The following is a 17,888-nucleotide window of genomic DNA, read 5'->3' on the forward strand; positions in this document are numbered from 1 at the left end:
GTTATGTCATGCTCTCAATTCCCCAAAATGCCAAATTCACTCACACAATTAAATACACTGTACGCTCTGTTCCCATTGAAAAACAGTGTCAGGATAAAAGGTCAAATTCCAGTTCGATGTGACCGTATACCCTAAACTAGCAAACCTTCTTTAAAAACTCAAATCATGTGGTTCCTCTGGAGAAACTGACTTAACTCCTCCACAATAACATGGAAGGATTTACAAAGGTATGGGAACCAGTCTTAGATACAGTGGACCCTTCTAGACTGCACTTCAATGTACCATAGAATTGTAGTGAATAACAAAGAGTCTGGTGACCTGTAATGTACAATCATGTCAAGACTGCGGTGTACTCAGGTTTTTTTGTCTGTGCATTGTAATGTCCGTATTGTGGTAGCCTACTGTTGTTTTCCTATGTTGTGTTAAAAAATAAAAGTGTGGTTCTATATTGAATTGTGATTGAACAGCTGTGAAATTTCAGCTGTGAAAATCAAATCATGGCCAGGCACCTTGGCTGGTAAGCCAGCATGACAGTGTGTTTCGGGTTCGAGTCGCGATCCCGACGAACTTTACTGTGTTTAACTTCCCCCCATCTCTCTCCCCGTTTCCTGTCTACTACCTACTATACATCTATCAATAAAGGAAAACACCCCCCCCCCCCGATAAAAACCTTTGGTGCAGAGTGTAGTCCCAAGTAGTTTGTAGGATCTCAGCGAGGTCACAAAGTGGATTGTCACAAAATGGAAGCAAACAGGAAAAGTCAGGACAGCAACAGCACAGCGGTCGAGTTTGTCAAGCAGGGCAAGCAATAGCCTGGTTAACCCACTAATGGCCAAGTTGCCAACCTAAAATAACATCTTATTGTGCCTTAGGCCAGCTTTGGCTGACTTTTTGAATGACAATAGAATAATGTGCGATATGACCACAATGTCACGAAATATCTCATTTTAAAGCTGCACATCTCTAGTTTACACCGAAAAACTAAATATGTTCCTAGCATGTTCCTTCGTTTACTTATAAGCACTTTAGTACACCTTGGTTTGACTTATCACTGAAACCAAGGTCTACTAAAAAGCTTATAAGTAAACGATGGAACAAGCTATAATCATAATTATTTTTTCATTGTAAAGTAGTGACTTGGAGCTATAAAATGAGACATTTCGTGACATTGTGGTCATATCTCACATTTTTCGATTGCCATTCAAAAAGTCGCCAAATCTGGCCAATGCTGGCCAATGCCCCATTTCTTAATTCGTCATTTTAATGCAATAAGAGGGATCAGCGATCTAAATACAATACATTAAGTTTTACTTTCGATTTCAAAGTAATACCCAAAAGTTCCACTTGATGGCAGGAACGTTCCATTATTCTGATTTTGACAAAAGTGTTAAATCTGGCTAAATCACTTCCTGTCAAACGAGGTAAACAAAGGAAGCTAATTTGACCCCTAGCTTATAGCTTGTCCGTCCGGATTGCTAAACTAACATTAGCTTTGTCATAACTTAGTCAGATTAAGCTTAAAAACGGCCAGGAACATCCCAAAATATCACATTTTTTGCCGCGGATCACATAGAGACGGCGCGCGTGCACGATAGTGCACGATCGCGCGGGTTTCGGCCGGTTTTTGGTAGATTACATAAAAATAATTACAAAAATGTCAAACAATTGCAATATTTTGTTATAAAAAGACGTACTGACAGGGCAGTACGTCTACTACGCAGATAACGTCATTGGCTTGGAGGGATTTGTTGATTTACTACGTCAATTAACATGGCAGTCTATGGGCTTGACGTAGCCTTGGCCATCAAGGAGTTAATAAACCAGACCGAATCAGCCGTTGGCAAAAAAAATTGCCTACCGGCGGATTTCGGTCTGGAGAGGCTCAATTGTACGCCCATTTTCTACACGCGAGAACGTGTGCGCCCAATAGGGACACGGTATGCAATATGGGCGGGCTTTGGTACAGTGACGTTCAATGCTTGAGACCTTTGACTGACAGTAGCTCTGACCAATTGCGTCAAAGAGAAAATGTTTCCCTGGAAATGAAATCCAAGCTGAGCCTCCCCAGACTAATATCCCGCGGATCCGTGCGATATTAGTCTGGTTTATTAACCAGGCTAGGCAAGCAAGTGCTCACAAGACAGACAGACAGACAGATAGACAGATAGACAGATAGACAGATACTGTAGATAGATACCTGTATTATTCCGTGGGGGAAAATCAGCCGCCCAGCAGCGTGGAGAGTTAATTTCACCTACAGCACCCAGCGGCTCCTAAAGTCCCTTGGGATCAAAACTTGATGAAGAAGGCCCTCAAAGTCCTGGCAGAGGAGGCAAAACAAGGGAGCTTGTCTGGCTGTGGCTCAGGAGAAATGACAAGGCGCGGGGAAAGAAAGGAGCTCAGGCAGGGGGGAACCATTCATTCTGCTACTCCACCACCCTGCAGTGTAGTCCCTTTATAGGATCCTAGAATCTTAGCAAGGTCTGACTCAGATGCCACGCCTTTGGTTGCTTATATGAGATTCTAATCTAATCATGTACAGTAAATGTGATCATTAGAACAATGGCTGTGTGATTCAAGGTTATAATAGTTTTGGTTTTTTCATTATAGTTTAGTTTTAGTTAGTTTTGACTTGTTTTTTTTCTAATTCAGTTAGTTTTAGTTAGTTTTTAGAGCGGGTTTGCTAGTTTTTATTTAGTTTTTATTTAGTTGAAATGCTTAGTTTTAGTTTAGTTTTAGTTTTTCTTTCGTACTTTGGTTTATTTGTCAGGTATAGGATTAAAAAAGATCAATAAGTATTGTGTAATAAAACCTAAAAGATATACCATTTAAAAATATAAACTCTAAAAGTTCAGAAACGTAAGTTTGGTCCTTTATTTCTCCACTTTGATGATACCATTTGGTATTGTGTTTTATATCATTTTAATCGTTGATCGTTGTCACCTGTACAACGAGGTATAGTCTGTATAGATTGTAAGAATCGGGCATTCGTGGAATGAGCAACACAGCTAAACGTGTGGGTAGCGCCCCCAAAAAATTTGCCAAAATTGCAAATGGTTGGTATACCAACCATTTGCATCAGAGATACTGTTCCATACCAAACCAAGCTGTTGTGGCATGGGTGAATAAATACCAACCACTTGCCATTTTGGCAAATGTTTTGGCAAATGTGTGCTACCCACACATTTAGCTGTGTTGCTCATTCCACAAATGCCTGATCCTTATATAATAGGCCTATACCCTTCCGAAGTGCTCCACATATTTTACAATCATCATTTTCCACAAGGCACTTCCTTGCGTCTCTCTCCCATATTGGACTGTCTCTTTCTTCCAACTTTTCCTGGCAGTGTCCGAGCACGAAAATAGCGTTTGTTCACCACCAAGTGTCACTGTTGCACAGCCTAACACACAGACACACACGGGCCAGGGAGGAGGGCTTACAGTACAGTACAGTACAGTACAGTACAGTACAGTACAGTACAGTACAGTACAGTACCACTCACTTAAGACGGGTTTGATTTTCCAAGTTTCAGGCAGTGCAGAATGTAAACAAGCAATGTAAAGTGTGGCTACATGCTGCCGTACGGTGCTGAAAACAGCCGTAAAACTTGTTGGAGAAATGAGGACATTAATCAAATGAATTTAAATGGTTTATAATATGAATTTCCGAAATGCATATAAATATTGATAAAAACTATAACTAAGGGTATTTTTTCTATAATTTCAGTTAGTTTTAGTTCGTTTTGTGAACACAATACAGTTTCAGTTTAGTTATCGTTTTTAATTTGTTTTTATTTTTTATTTCGTTTCAGTTAACTAAAATGTTTTTTTAATTCTAGTTTTTGTTTTTTAGTTAGTTTTAGTTAACTATTATAACCTTGGTGTAATTGGATGATTTTTGGGTGATTGGGAGATTCACTCAGTCTGACTCAGCTGCCACGCCTTTGGTTGCTTATATGAGATTCTAATATGTATAGTAAACGTGATCATTAGAACAATGGCTGGGTGATTGGATGATTTTTGGGTGATTGGGAGATTCACTCAGTCTGACTCAGCTGCCACGCCTTTGGTTGCTTATATGAGATTGTAATCTAATCATGTACAGTAAACGTGATCATTAGAACAATGGCTGGACCAAAGAAGAACCTCCTGCAGCTACTTCTACTACTCCCCCCCCCCCCCTAAAAATTAGTTGTTATACCCACATTTTTCACAGATTATATTGCTTTTTTATAGGGCCACCCAATGATGTTTTTCATTTTTGTTATATTCATATGTTATATTGAAAGATTAAAGAAGAGTACCATGGAATGTATTGTTGTATTTTAATATATTTTGATGAGAAGTATTTTGTTATGGAATCTTATAGTGGGTAGAATATACCCAGTGTTAGTTATGGTGTGATAATATTCAACGTTCAGCTAAAATGTGCCAGGAAAGAAAAAGAAACCCTGATCTGTCTCTGCAGATACCAATCCTCAATTCTCTCTGCATAAGCGACTCCTGCTTGGACAAACGGTTTGCTGTGCAGAGAGAGAAGGATTGGGGAGAAGAGGGGATATAGCTTGAATGAACTGAGAAGAAGCAGCGAGCGTGTTTCTGTTTACCGCACACAAACGCACATTTTAATCTTCTGGGAGAATACTCAAGATAAAAAGGCAAAAGTAGAGAGCTAGAAAGTAATCTCATATTTGGATGTATGTGTGGTATTTGTTGGGTGTATATTATTTTCTTTGTTCTATTTCTGTTGTGTTGTAAAATAGCATTTGGTGAACTTACAATGCAGTCCTGCTTTTACATGTTTGTTACAAATCTAATTCTACTGTGATGAGAAATAAACGTACTGAACATTGTCAATTCATAATGACCTTTATCCCCACAGGGATAAAGGTCGGTCTATAATGATATACTGTAGCTGCTAAACGCATAACATGGTGCTATTGCCATAGGCGATCGTCTACATTATTCTTAGTGCTGAACAAGTGAGTGTTTTGCCAAAAGGCCAACATTGCACAGAAGGAGCTTGCGATGACATACAAAAAAAATAAACATATGTGACCAAGCCCAGCAGAAAGTGCCTCAACTCGCCAGAATGAATTGGTCGAAATGGTCGAAATAAAACCTTTTTTTTTATGTGATTTTCTTTTTTTCTTCATATAAACACAGTTTGAATGTTGAAGAAGGTTTTCATTCGAACACATTGTTCATTTGGGCAAATGAAATTTATACATTTATACGTCAAAGTGGGCTTGTTTTTTAACACTGTTTTGGGGGCAGAGAAGCGCAGTTCCGAGATTTGCATGTTGTTTTCAATTGGTCCTGGAATCTCTTTGTCCTCAGGTTTCACGCTCTGATCACCGCCATTAGCGTGCTTGTGTTTGTAAACACAGAAGTATTCTACATGGCTATAGTATAGTATGGAGGAGCATTTGGGTTATACTTTACAGAAAATAAACAAAACCACGTATAGCTACTCGCTGAAATACACTTCCCAGCTTGGAGTCTTTCACCAACAAACAACAGGCTAGAAGCTAGCTAGCCTAGTGAGCTAGCTGTCTGTGTCATGTGTTAAAGAGCAAAGAGCCAAGATCACTCGTCTTTTCTCTCATTTTTTGCTCATTTAAAAAAAGGATATATACTATGTAAACTACGAAATGCAGGCTTTCATTTGGTATATAGATCGTTTGTGTAGGCCTTCTCTACGAAACGGTATCAATTTAAAAGGAAATGTCGGGAAATCGCTTTATTTTTTCCCTCGCGCACCCAGCAAAGAGCCAAGATCACTCGTCTTTTCTTTAAATCATAACTCGCTCATTTTTTTGCTTATTTAAAAAAAGGATATATACTATGTAAACTACGAAATGCAGGCTTTCATTTAGTATATATATCGTTTGTGTAGGCCTTCTCTACGAAATGGTATCAATTGACAGCAATATAGAGAGCGTTTGTGTAAAACGGCCGTTAGCACTGTTAATTCAACATCCGGTGAGGGGAGGATACGGATCGTGTATGTATTGTGTATGAAATCAGCGCATACAGTGGGTGGGCTTTAGACCGGATGTAAGCCTTGCACACTAAATAGAAACCAGGCATTATGACTCGCTGTTTGCTGTATCTGTTTTTTTTTTAAATAGCAAATCTACAAGCGCACAACGCTTCATAGCCTGATGCGTCGGTTTTACAACAACTTCAGTCCTATATTTCTTTACTTTAACTCAAGTACTCATGTACTTTCCCACACCTAAGTGTCCACTCAACTGTCATTGACAGCTAACCTAGTGGGGGAGTGGTTAGTGGGTGGGGGAGTGATTATGCAAGAAATTAGGGGTGTGCACAAGTATCTATTGTCACACCCATTCAAGTGGTGCTAAAATTTCAGGATTCTTTGTCTGCCATATCCAGATTAATTTTAATGACACATTAAAATAAAAAAACATATTTTGATTGTCCACAAATATAAAGTTCTTCCTTCTTTTTAAATATGTTCTTGCACATTGTTATAATGATCATTATATATATCCCCCTGCAGTCAGAGTTCATAGTTTTAATGAATGAATGTGATGCATTGTGAGCTGGTATAGATCTGCTATTTTCAAAAGTAATCTTGGAAATTTTTTATTTAATTTTTGGATTAGCCATCCTTAGTTGGGCAAATGCATTCATCTGGGGATCCTTGACATGGGAATGTGCTGTGTGAGGATCACTGGTTTAAACAACATTAGGAGAAAAGCCCAAATAACCACTTTAGAAACAAGAAAAGCAACCACAAATAGTACAACTACCAATATTTACAAGCAACTTTACAGAAAAAGAAGCCGCTTATAATAAACAGACATGGCAACACTCTAGCAGCCTCCCAGAGCCGCTCAAGTGTACAATCAAACAGTGCTTTTTGCGTTTATGAGGTGGTCAGACCCACGTCTAATCGTTATGCGCCGAGTGTTTTTAAGTCAAGGGGCTTAATAGCAAATTGCGCAAAGCGAAAATAATTAACATAATATGTTAATTATTTTCGCTTATTATGGACACTCCCACAATGCTAAAATATTCAGGAACGCCGTATGCCATATGTGTGTGCGTTCAACACGGGCTGATATGCCTTTCATAATACGAATGTGCGCAGAGCGAGGGCAATTTATGTATTACCCCATTGTAAAACGCATCTTCAAAATCCAGCCCTTAGTTTCCAAATAAGGAAAACATAATCTATATGAAAACTTCATCAAGACATAACAGTCTCTCCTGTAGTGCACGTGTACAGCTGCTTTACCATTAAATGATAGGCCTACTGCGTGTCCTACGCAAATATACAAACAAAGTTCAATCATCATCTTTTCTGAACATTGAACTTGTAGATCGTGCGGTTCATGCTGTTAAAGCATAAATAGAAATACAGAAATATTTATTTTAATATTTTTTTATTGAGTGATTGTCTGATTGTCAAGGTACAACATGCTTTTTGACTATTCAAAACCTTAGACATCAACAAAATTGTAGGAGGGACAAGAGATTGGTTTCTCAATACATTATACATTTAGTTACGTTGTAATTCCACCCACCCAAAGCTTTTACACCCTACTCTACACCCCTGAGATGTGTAGAGAGATCCCCCCGCCTTCGGTCCCCCAGAGTTCCCCTTTCCCGTGGGCGACGCAAAGACGACCGTTTCGCTTCCTGCCGACGTGGATGAAATCCCTGAAGAACACTTTGTCCAGATGACAGACGACTCTATTTGAACTGTCCCACACGCGCACCTGGAACGACCCCGTCTGCTTCTGACCGGCCGACATCACAAACATGTCACAGTGTGACCGTCTGTACTCGTTCCAGTACGTCTTCCAGTAGATCCCATCGTGTTCCCCGTACGTGCCGATGCATATCTCCCCTTGCACACTTCCCGTATTGATGTACGCCCAGTTGTCATTAGGGCACGCCAGCACGCCACCAGCTTTGCTTGCATCAGTGTAGCGCTCAAATTCGCCAAAGTACCAAGCTTCGAAAGCCTCACTTCTGTTGTTGTCGTTGAGGTTGAATATGTCGTCCGTCAGCGCCATCTTCTGAAATACAAGGAAAATAAAATAAAATCAATATAATACCACTAAGACGTCTGAGAGACCTCACCCTAAAGGGCGAGGTTGCGTGCACTGGCCATATATGTAGTGTGTCTTGAGTGTACAGGGTTTGATGAGGTCAGATCAGCATATGGAATGTCAGACCAGGTCAGCTCCATATATGGAGATCTAAGGGTGGCAGTGTCTTGAGTGTACAGGGTTTGATGAGGGCCCAGGGAGGGCTGGGCCTTAATTTCCGGCTGCAGGCCCGTCTAGATTTTAAATGGACAGGTCAAAAGGGAGACATTGAAGAGGAAGGATGGATGCATGGGGAAGGATGAACATAATGTCAGAACAGTTCTGACATATATCCATATAATAATATTGATGACATCAGGGATCTCCATAATGGGCTTAATTTATATGATATGATCCCTGATTTACTATCATCCCTGATGATGTCATAGTGATGTCACGAGACCTATGTCATAGTGATGTCACGAGACCTGGGCACAATATATGGGGGGGGGGTTTCGCCATGTATGGGGATTGTGAGTGACATGACGAGTGACGTGACATGATCATCTACTTTTCGAACAAGTTAAAAAAACAACATCTGAGTACTTTTACTTTGGTACATTAAGTATGTTTTGATGCCAATACTTTTGTGTCAAGTAATATTTGAAATACATGCCCTTTTTTCTAACAGTATTTATATGTTGCAGTATTGATACTGCATTGAATTTTGCATATGTAACAATATACTTATATAAGTAATTGGGTACAGTACACTACTACTTAGTTATGTCATGCTCTCAATTCCCCAAAATGCCAAATTCACTCACACAATTAAATACACTGTACGCTCTGTTCCCATTGAAAAACAGTGTCAGGATAAAAGGTCAAATTCCAGTTCGATGTGACCGTACACCCTAAACTAGCAAACCTTCTTTAAAAACTCAAATCATGTGGTTCCTCTGGAGAAACTGACTTATCTCCTCCACAATAACATGGAAGGATTTACAAAGGTATGGGAACCAGTCTTAGATACAGTGGACCCTTCTAGACTGCACTTCAATGTACCATAGAATTGTAGTGAATAACAAAGAGTCTGGTGACCTGTAATGTACAATCATGTCAAGACTGCGGTGTACTCAGGTTTTTTTGTCTGTGCATTGTAATGTCCGTATTGTGGTAGCCTACTGTTGTTTTCCTATGTTGTGTAAAACAATAAAAGTGTGGTTCTATATTGAATTGTGATTGAACAGCTGTGAAATTTCAGAGCCTCAATAAAAATACATTGAAAGAAAAAAAGAAAATCAAATCATGGCCAGGCACCTTGGCTGGTAAGCCAGCATGACAGTGTGTTTCGGGTTCGAGTCGCGATCCCGACGAACTTTACTGTGTTTAACTTCCCCCCCATCTCTCTCCCCGTTTCCTGTCTACTACCTACTATACATCTATCAATAAAGGAAAACACCCCCCCCCCCCCCCCCCGATAAAAACCTTTGGTGCAGAGTGTAGTCCCAAGTAGTTTGTAGGATCTCAGCGAGGTCACAAAGTGGATTGTCACAAAATGGAAGCAAACAGGAAAAGTCAGGACAGCAACAGCACAGCGGTCGAGTTTGTCAAGCAGGGCAAGCAATAGCCTGGTTAATAAACCAGACCGAATCAGCCGTTGGCAAAAAAAATTGCCTACCGGCGGATTTCGGTCTGGAGAGGCTCAATTGTACGCCCATTTTCTACACGCGAGAACGTGTGCGCCCAATAGGGACACGGTATGCAATATGGGCGGGCTTTGGTACAGTGACGTTCAATGCTTGAGACCTTTGACTGACAGTAGCTCTGAGCAATTGCGTCAAAGAGAAAATGTTTCCCTGGAAATGAAATCCAAGCTGAGCCTCCCCAGACTAATATCCCGCGGATCCGTGCGATATTAGTCTGGTTTATTAACCAGGCTAGGCAAGCAAGTGCTCACAAGACAGACAGACAGACAGATAGACAGATAGACAGATAGACAGATAGACAGATATTGTAGATAGATACCTGTATTATTCCGTGGGGGAAAATCAGCCGCCCAGCAGCGTGGAGAGTTAATTTCACCTACAGCACCCAGCGGCTCCTAAAGTCCCTTGGGATCAAAACTTGATGAAGAAGGCCCTCAAAGTCCTGGCAGAGGAGGCAAAACAAGGGAGCTTGTCTGGCTGTGGCTCAGGAGAAATGACAAGGCGCGGGGAAAGAAAGGAGCTCAGGCAGGGGGGAACCATTCATTCTGCTACTCCACCACCCTGCAGTGTAGTCCCTTTATAGGATCCTAGAATCTTAGCAAGGTCTGACTCAGATGCCACGCCTTTGGTTGCTTATATGAGATTCTAATCTAATCATGTACAGTAAATGTGATCATTAGAACAATGGCTGTGTGATTCAAGGTTATAATAGTTTTGGTTTTTTCATTATAGTTTAGTTTTAGTTAGTTTTGACTTGTTTTTTCTAATTCAGTTAGTTTTAGTTAGTTTTTAGAGCGGGTTTGCTAGTTTTTATTTAGTTGAAATGCTTAGTTTTAGTTTAGTTTTAGTTTAGTTTTAGTTTAGTTTTAGTTTAGTTATAGTTTAGTTTTAGTTTAGTTTTAGTTTTTCTTTCTTACTTTGGTTTATTTGTCAGGTATAGGATTAAAAAAGATCAATAAGTATTGTGTAATAAAACCTAAAAGATATACCATTTAAAAATATAAACTCAGTTCAGAAACGTAACTTTGGTCCTTTATTTCTCCACTTTGATGATACCATTTGGTATTGTGTTTTATATCATTTTAATCGTTGATCGTTGTCACCTGTACAACGAGGTATAGTCTGTATAGATTGTAAGAATCGGGCATTTGTGGAATGAGCAACACAGCTAAACGTGTGGGTAGCGCCCCCAAAAAAATTGCCAAAATTGCAAATGGTTGGTATACCAACCATTTGCATCAGAGATACTGTTCCATACCAAACCAAGCTGTTGTGGCAAAGGTGAATAAATACCAACCACTTGCCATTTTGGCAAATGTTTTGGCAAATGTGTGCTACCCACACATTTAGCTGTGTTGCTCATTCCACAAATGCCTGATCCTTATATAATAGGCCTATACCCTTCCGAAGTGCTCCACATATTTTACTATCATCCTTTTCCACAAGGCACTTCCTTGCGTCTCTCTCCCATATTGGACTGTCTCTTTCTTCCAACTTTTCCTGGCAGTGTCCGAGCACGAAAATAGCGTTTGTTCACCACCAAGTGTCACTGTTGCACAGCCTAACACACAGACACACACAGGAGGGCTTACAGTACAGTACAGTACAGTACAGTACAGTACAGTACAGTACAGTACAGTACAGTACAGTACAGTACAGTACAGTACAGTACAGTACAGTACAGTACAGTACAGTACAGTACAGTACCACTCACTTAAGACGGGTTTGATTTTCAAGTTTCAGGCAGTGCAGAATGTAAACAAGCAATGTAAAGTGTGGCTACATGCTGCCGTACAGTGCTGAAAACAGCCGTAAAAGTTGTTGGAGAAATGAGGACATTAATCGAATGAATTTAAATGGTTTATAATATGAATTTCCGAAATGCATATAAATATTGATAAAAACTATAACTAAGGGTATTTTTTCTATAATTTCAGTTAGTTTTAGTTCGTCTTGTGAACACACAATACAGTTTCAGTTTAGTTATCGTTTTTAATTTATTTTAATTTTTTATTTAGTTTCAGTTAACTAAAATGTTTTTTTAATTCTAGTTTTTGTTTTTTAGTCAGTTTTAGTTAACTATTATAACCTTGGTGTGATTGGATGATTTTTGGGTGATTGGGAGATTCACTCAGTCTGACTCAGCTGCCACGCCTTTGGTTGCTTATATGAGATTCTAATATGTATAGTAAACGTGATCATTAGAACAATGGCTGGGTGATTGGATGATTTTTGTGTGATTGGGAGATTCACTCAGTCTGACTCAGCTGCCACGCCTTTGGTTGCTTATATGAGATTGTAATCTAATCATGTACAGTAAACGTGATCATTCTACTACTCCCCCCCCCCCCCCCTAAGAATTAGTTGTTATACCCACATTTTTCACAGATTATATTGCTTTTTTATAGGACCACCCAATGATGTTTTTCATTTTTGTTATATTCATATGTTATATTGAAAGATTAAAGAAGAGTACCATGGAATGTATTGTTGTATTTTAATATATTTTGATGAGAAGTATTTTGTTATGGAATCTTATAGTGGGTAGAATATACCCAGTGTTAGTTATGGTGTGATAATATTCAACGTTCAGCTAAAATGTGCCAGGAAAGAAAAAGAAACCCTGATCTGTCTCTGCAGATACCAATCCTCAATTCTCTCTGCATAAGCGACTCCTGCTTGGACAAACGGTTTGCTGCGCAGAGAGAGAAGGATTGGGGAGAAGAGGGGATATAGCTTGAATGAACTGAGAAGAAGCAGCGAGCGTGTTTCTGTTTACCGCACACAAACGCACATTTTAATCTTCTGGGAGAATACTCAAGATAAAAAGGCAAAAGTAGAGAGCTAGAAAGTAATCTCATACTTGGATGTATGTGTGGTATTTGTTGGGTGTATATTATTTTCTTTGTTCTATTTCTGTTGTGTTGTAAAATAGCATTTGGTGAACTTACAATGCAGTCCTGCTTTTACATGTTTGTTACAAATCTAATTCTACTGTGATGAGAAATAAACGTACTGAACATTGTCAATTCATAATGACCTTTATCCCCACAGGGATAAAGGTCGGTCTATAATGATATACTGTAGCTGCTAAACGCATAACATGGTGCTATTGCCATAGGCGATCGTCTACATTATTCTTAGTGCTGAACAAGTGAGTGTTTTGCCAAAAGGCCAACATTGCACAGAAGGAGCTTGCGATGACATACAAAAAAAATAAACATATTTGATCAGACTATAGTTTCGTATCCTCTGGGCTCTGAGAGTCATCAAAGAGGACATCTTGTGTCTGAGGTGTGATTCAGATCCAGCTGGTCCAGGTTGAATCAATGAGAGCTGTAGTGAAAAGCAGACAGCAAGGCCCCACTGGGAAGGTGTTTGGATGCAGAGCCACAGGCAGAGCTGAGATGTGAATGTGGATGACAATTCACAGCAAACTCCAAGGACTCTTGATAGGTGAATAATTGAACCCTGACAGGACCCATAGGGGTCAATGTCCTTCACTGGAGTTTCATTATCCTCTAACTTCACTTGAACCATTGACATAAGTGGATATTCCAAGAGCTCTGTTGGGTAATAGCATTCCCAAGAAGTTTTTTTTCCTGAATCATTGAAATTTCAGACTCCATAACAATAAAAAATACACATTTATAGTCTAATTCAATAGTCAAATTAGCTCTGAAGTAACTAACATTACTGTAAGGACACTATCTGACATGGTTACTGTTGTGTATTATTTGTATTATTTATTGTGCATAATGCAATCTTTGCTGAGGGTGTATACTGTTTTTTTATTCATTATTGATGGCATTTATTTTGTGTGTGATGTCTGATGTATCTACAGTACTTTCTCTTGCCCTATATCTTTATCTTAACTGCTGTGCTGCCTTTGCCGAATTTCCCTCGAAGGATCAATAAAGGTTTTATCCAATTGTATCATATCGTATGTTCTTACTGGTATCTTACCTTATCTAATTAAAACAAATCACCCAACCTAAATGCGTCACGGCCTTGACAGCCACTCCCTGGTTGACCCTGACTTTCCTTTATTTGTTAGATGCCCATAGGCATAACACCAGTGGGAGCTCCTTGAACCTTGTCCCCTCTAAATTCGGCACAAACATGGGGGAAAATGCATTCTACTATACTGCCACCAGAATGTGGAATGCCCGGGGCACAGACGGTACAGCTAGAAGGTCCTGGGTTTGATTCCCGCTGGGGACGCTGTGGGCACTGGGGGCGTGTTCTCTCCCGAGTGCCCACACCCGAGGCGGGGTTGGTGAAAGGTCCTTTCTGTTTGGAGTTTGCATGTTCTCCCCGTGTCCCCTAGGGTAGGTACCCACACAAAAAACATGCAGTAATCCTGGTCTCTAAACTACCTCCCCCTCATGGCTAGCCGGGGCGCCTGATGGAGGGGAAAGGAACTGGTTGGAATAACGTGTTCTTTCCACACGCTATGTCCAACCGGGGAAACCCCCCCTTTCAGGTAAAAGTAGCCTCGGAAACCCAGACGTTTTTATTTCCAGGAAGAAAAAAAGGTCTGGGGACGAGTCCACTTCAATACGGCATACAGTAGCGCAAACGTTGCTCACTCTCTGCTGATTTCTGATCGTCTGCACCTTTGTTAAATTCACACACACACACACACACACACACACACACACACACACACACACACACACACACACACACACACACACACACACACACACACACACACTCTAATTAATGTCCAGCAGCTGCGCCTATAGTTTCTCCCGGAGGATCCTGCCGGGAGCTGCCTGCCTATACCATAACAAGCATAGGTGAGTTCCAGTCTAGGTGAAAAGAAGCAGCTTGGACTCCTCATGCATAGAAGGAATCATGTGGAATGCCCTACCAACAGTAATGAAACGTCTTTATTCCCCGGACAGATTTAAAACATTGCTGTTCTCAAAATATAATTGGACTTATAGTCTAAATTATCATACAAAATGCTGACGCTCTCTGCCATAGTGGACAGAAATAGACAGAGCCCTTTATATGATCCTGTGAACGCTGTTTTGCTTTTATTTTTGAAATGTCATACTGAATATGTATCAGTCCCCTGAAATGCCGACCACAAATGCTGGACAGTGAAAGTTGCTGATCACAGAAAAAGCGGTTATTTGTCGTGATTTGTGAAAGGTTGTTTCTCATCACCACATGGGTTGAACTGTTACCAAGGCCCTTCAAGGTGCTCCATCTCCATGCCAGCAGAATGTGTTCAGACAGGCAATATTAGTGGTCACCTATATGTTCAAGGGTGCACATAACTCTTTTGGGCTAGCTCACGTAGATATAAAAGAAATGTATACCTTATTGGCCATTATTTTGTTGGAGACATGTGTCTCCAACGTAAGGCAGAAGTCAAGTGGAAGTGCAGAAGGCACTTTGCTGCCACTCAAGTGACTACTGGCCAATCACAGCGTTTCTTTTCTGGTTATCACTATGCTTATGCAGCTATATGTGTTGTCTGAATCAGGCAGCTGAGGCCGGAAACCATTACAATCCATTCAATACAAAGGAGCTTTATTGGCATGAGAAAACAAACGTTTACATTGCCTCTGAATGGCCTACCAAATGTCCCCTTCCGTGACGCACCATTACGTTCCTTGGACGGACCAAGGTATATGAAACGGAGGTAAGGTTACCAACGTCATTTTCGCTATCACGCAATTCCAGACGGCAGATTCGCCGCACCATGGGAGCCAAACTGCATCCGGAAGTTTGGCAGAATGCACTGGAGTCAATGAGAGCTCAGTGACCAGCTCATGAATAAACACTATTCCTGAATGACTGAGATCTTTTGTAATGTAATCGCTTCTGGCAAATGACAGAAGACATATACTAACACATTATTGTCTGCTGTGTTGCTTTTCGATGTGTACACTGTGTAATTATATAGAGGTATGTAAAGAGCAAAAAGTATGTTTATGAACGTGCCAAGTATCACGAGCCTGTCCATCGTTTCCTGTCTGGCAGCCAAATCTCGCGATACCCCTGGAACAGAAACGATACCTACTGCTGTTTAAATCCTCAAATAAAATGATGTATTGTGCCCTCTGTGCACATCGAAAAGCAACTGATTCGAAACCAAACTGTGATATGTCTTCTTTTATATGCCTGAACCGATTATATGACACGGGTCTCAATGGTTCATAAATAATGTTTGTTATGAGCTGGTCCAGCTGGCTCCATTCACTGCTTTGTATTTGAGAGATTTGGCTCCCATGAAAGTGTCATGGCGCAGCACAGTCACGTGACCATGACACTTCCTTCTCTAAGCTTCCTTGGAACGGACCTGGAAGCTTGGCAAGCTTCTATAAAACTAGGAAAAGTGCCGCACAGGTGTTTGGCAAAATGTTTAGGAGTAATATAAACATGTTTCTGTGTTTGTGTGTGTGTGTGTGTGTGTGTGTGTGTGTGTGTGAGTGTGAGTGTGTGTGTGAGTGTGAGTGTGTGAGTGTGAGTGTGTGAGTGTGAGTGTGAGTGTGAGTGTGAGTGTGAGTGTGAGTGTGTGTGTGTGTGTGTGTGTGTGTGTGTGTGTGTGTGTGTGTGTGTGTGATGTGACTTGGCCTGTTGTAGCGCCACCATGAGGCTGATTTGAAAACTGTCAAGTGGCATTTCTTCCTCAGCCTAGTGGGAATATTCAGGCAGTTTCATCCCAATCAGACTGCGTTGAGGAGTTTGGAGGCAATTTGTACAAAACGGCTACTCCTGAAAACTTTAGAAGCCAATCCAGGATGGATTATTATGAGAAATAAAACAAACCTGTCTTGATCAAATTACTATGGAGAGCATGTGTACCGATTTGCGTGAAATGTGGATAAAATCTGAAGCAGTATTAGACAATATGTTTTACATTTATCGGTGTAAATGTATGATAGTTTATTTCAAACATGGTTATGACATGAGTCACATGACGTTGTAGACACTACGTGGAAGTGTTGCCGGAGTGGACTGCCGTCGTTGCTTAAATTCCCTATTGTCTAGGTTTCAGCCACTGTGAAGAGAAGATCATTTCTTACCAGATAAGCACAAACACTAGTACTTACATGCTGACACAAATTAACAAATTAAACCAAATGCAAGAAATATAACAAATCCCAGTTCCAGCAATACTGTTTGTTATCCCTGTTTATTGGTGCAGAATGCGGTCAGGTGACCCAGAGCAGGTGGATTCACCTCAGAGATGTATTTTCCTGCAGTCTTATACCGATTCAAGGATATGCTTGTTGTCAGTTCTCACTTAATATGCATTTCATATCTCTAAGCTCAAGCTGTTCCACCAATTTGGGGTGAGCACCGCATAGCTCATTATCTCATTCCTGGCTGCAGTTCACCATGACGATCATAGCAATTATTCACAATTTATTAGTTGGGAGCATCGAGCATAGTATAATGCAAAGCGTTATGCAATCCCTCTGCGATGCTGTCCCAGCCGGTTGAGTCCATCTATCTATATTTCTCATCATGAAATAAATCCTGTCTTTGCTCGGTGACTGACAGGCTGAATGGATTTATGGTCCAGACGTCTTCTGGTCCTCTAGCGTTTAAGTGAGCCCGTCAAGTCTGGCCAGATGAGGAACAGGATGTCTTGGTCCAACACACTGATGCTACAGCTGTTTCCCATGCATAACTCATTAAGACCTGAGGCCGATTCTACATCAGTGGTTCTCAAACGTTTTCGTGCCAATGAACCCCATATTGAGGAGGTGCCAAGGACCCCCATCTGAAAAGGCTTTGTGCCAGGGACCCCCCAGAAGAGAAGATTGGTGTTAAACATTTGAAAATGATTTACTTTCAAGATTTTTCTGAAATGTTCAAAAATAGCAGAACCACTGTTTAGAATCAGTGTTCTAAATCTAAAGAGATTCTGAATGCTAAAATCTAAAATGACAGATGCTTTCTCAGTTTTAATGGGATAAGGCCCTATAGACGCACAAGAGACCCAGAGCTCCAGTGATGTCTGACAAGATAAAATAATCACCAAGCAAGAAAAGACAGCTACACACATCAAGGGAGTTATTATGAAGAAAGGTTGTTCACACTTAACACAAAACATTACGCCGTGGGTCAGTTTTTCATA

This window comes from Protomyctophum parallelum (assembly GCF_964188405.1).
Source record: "Protomyctophum parallelum genome assembly, chromosome: 16".
In the NCBI taxonomy this organism is placed as follows: Eukaryota; Metazoa; Chordata; class Actinopteri; order Myctophiformes; family Myctophidae; genus Protomyctophum; species Protomyctophum parallelum.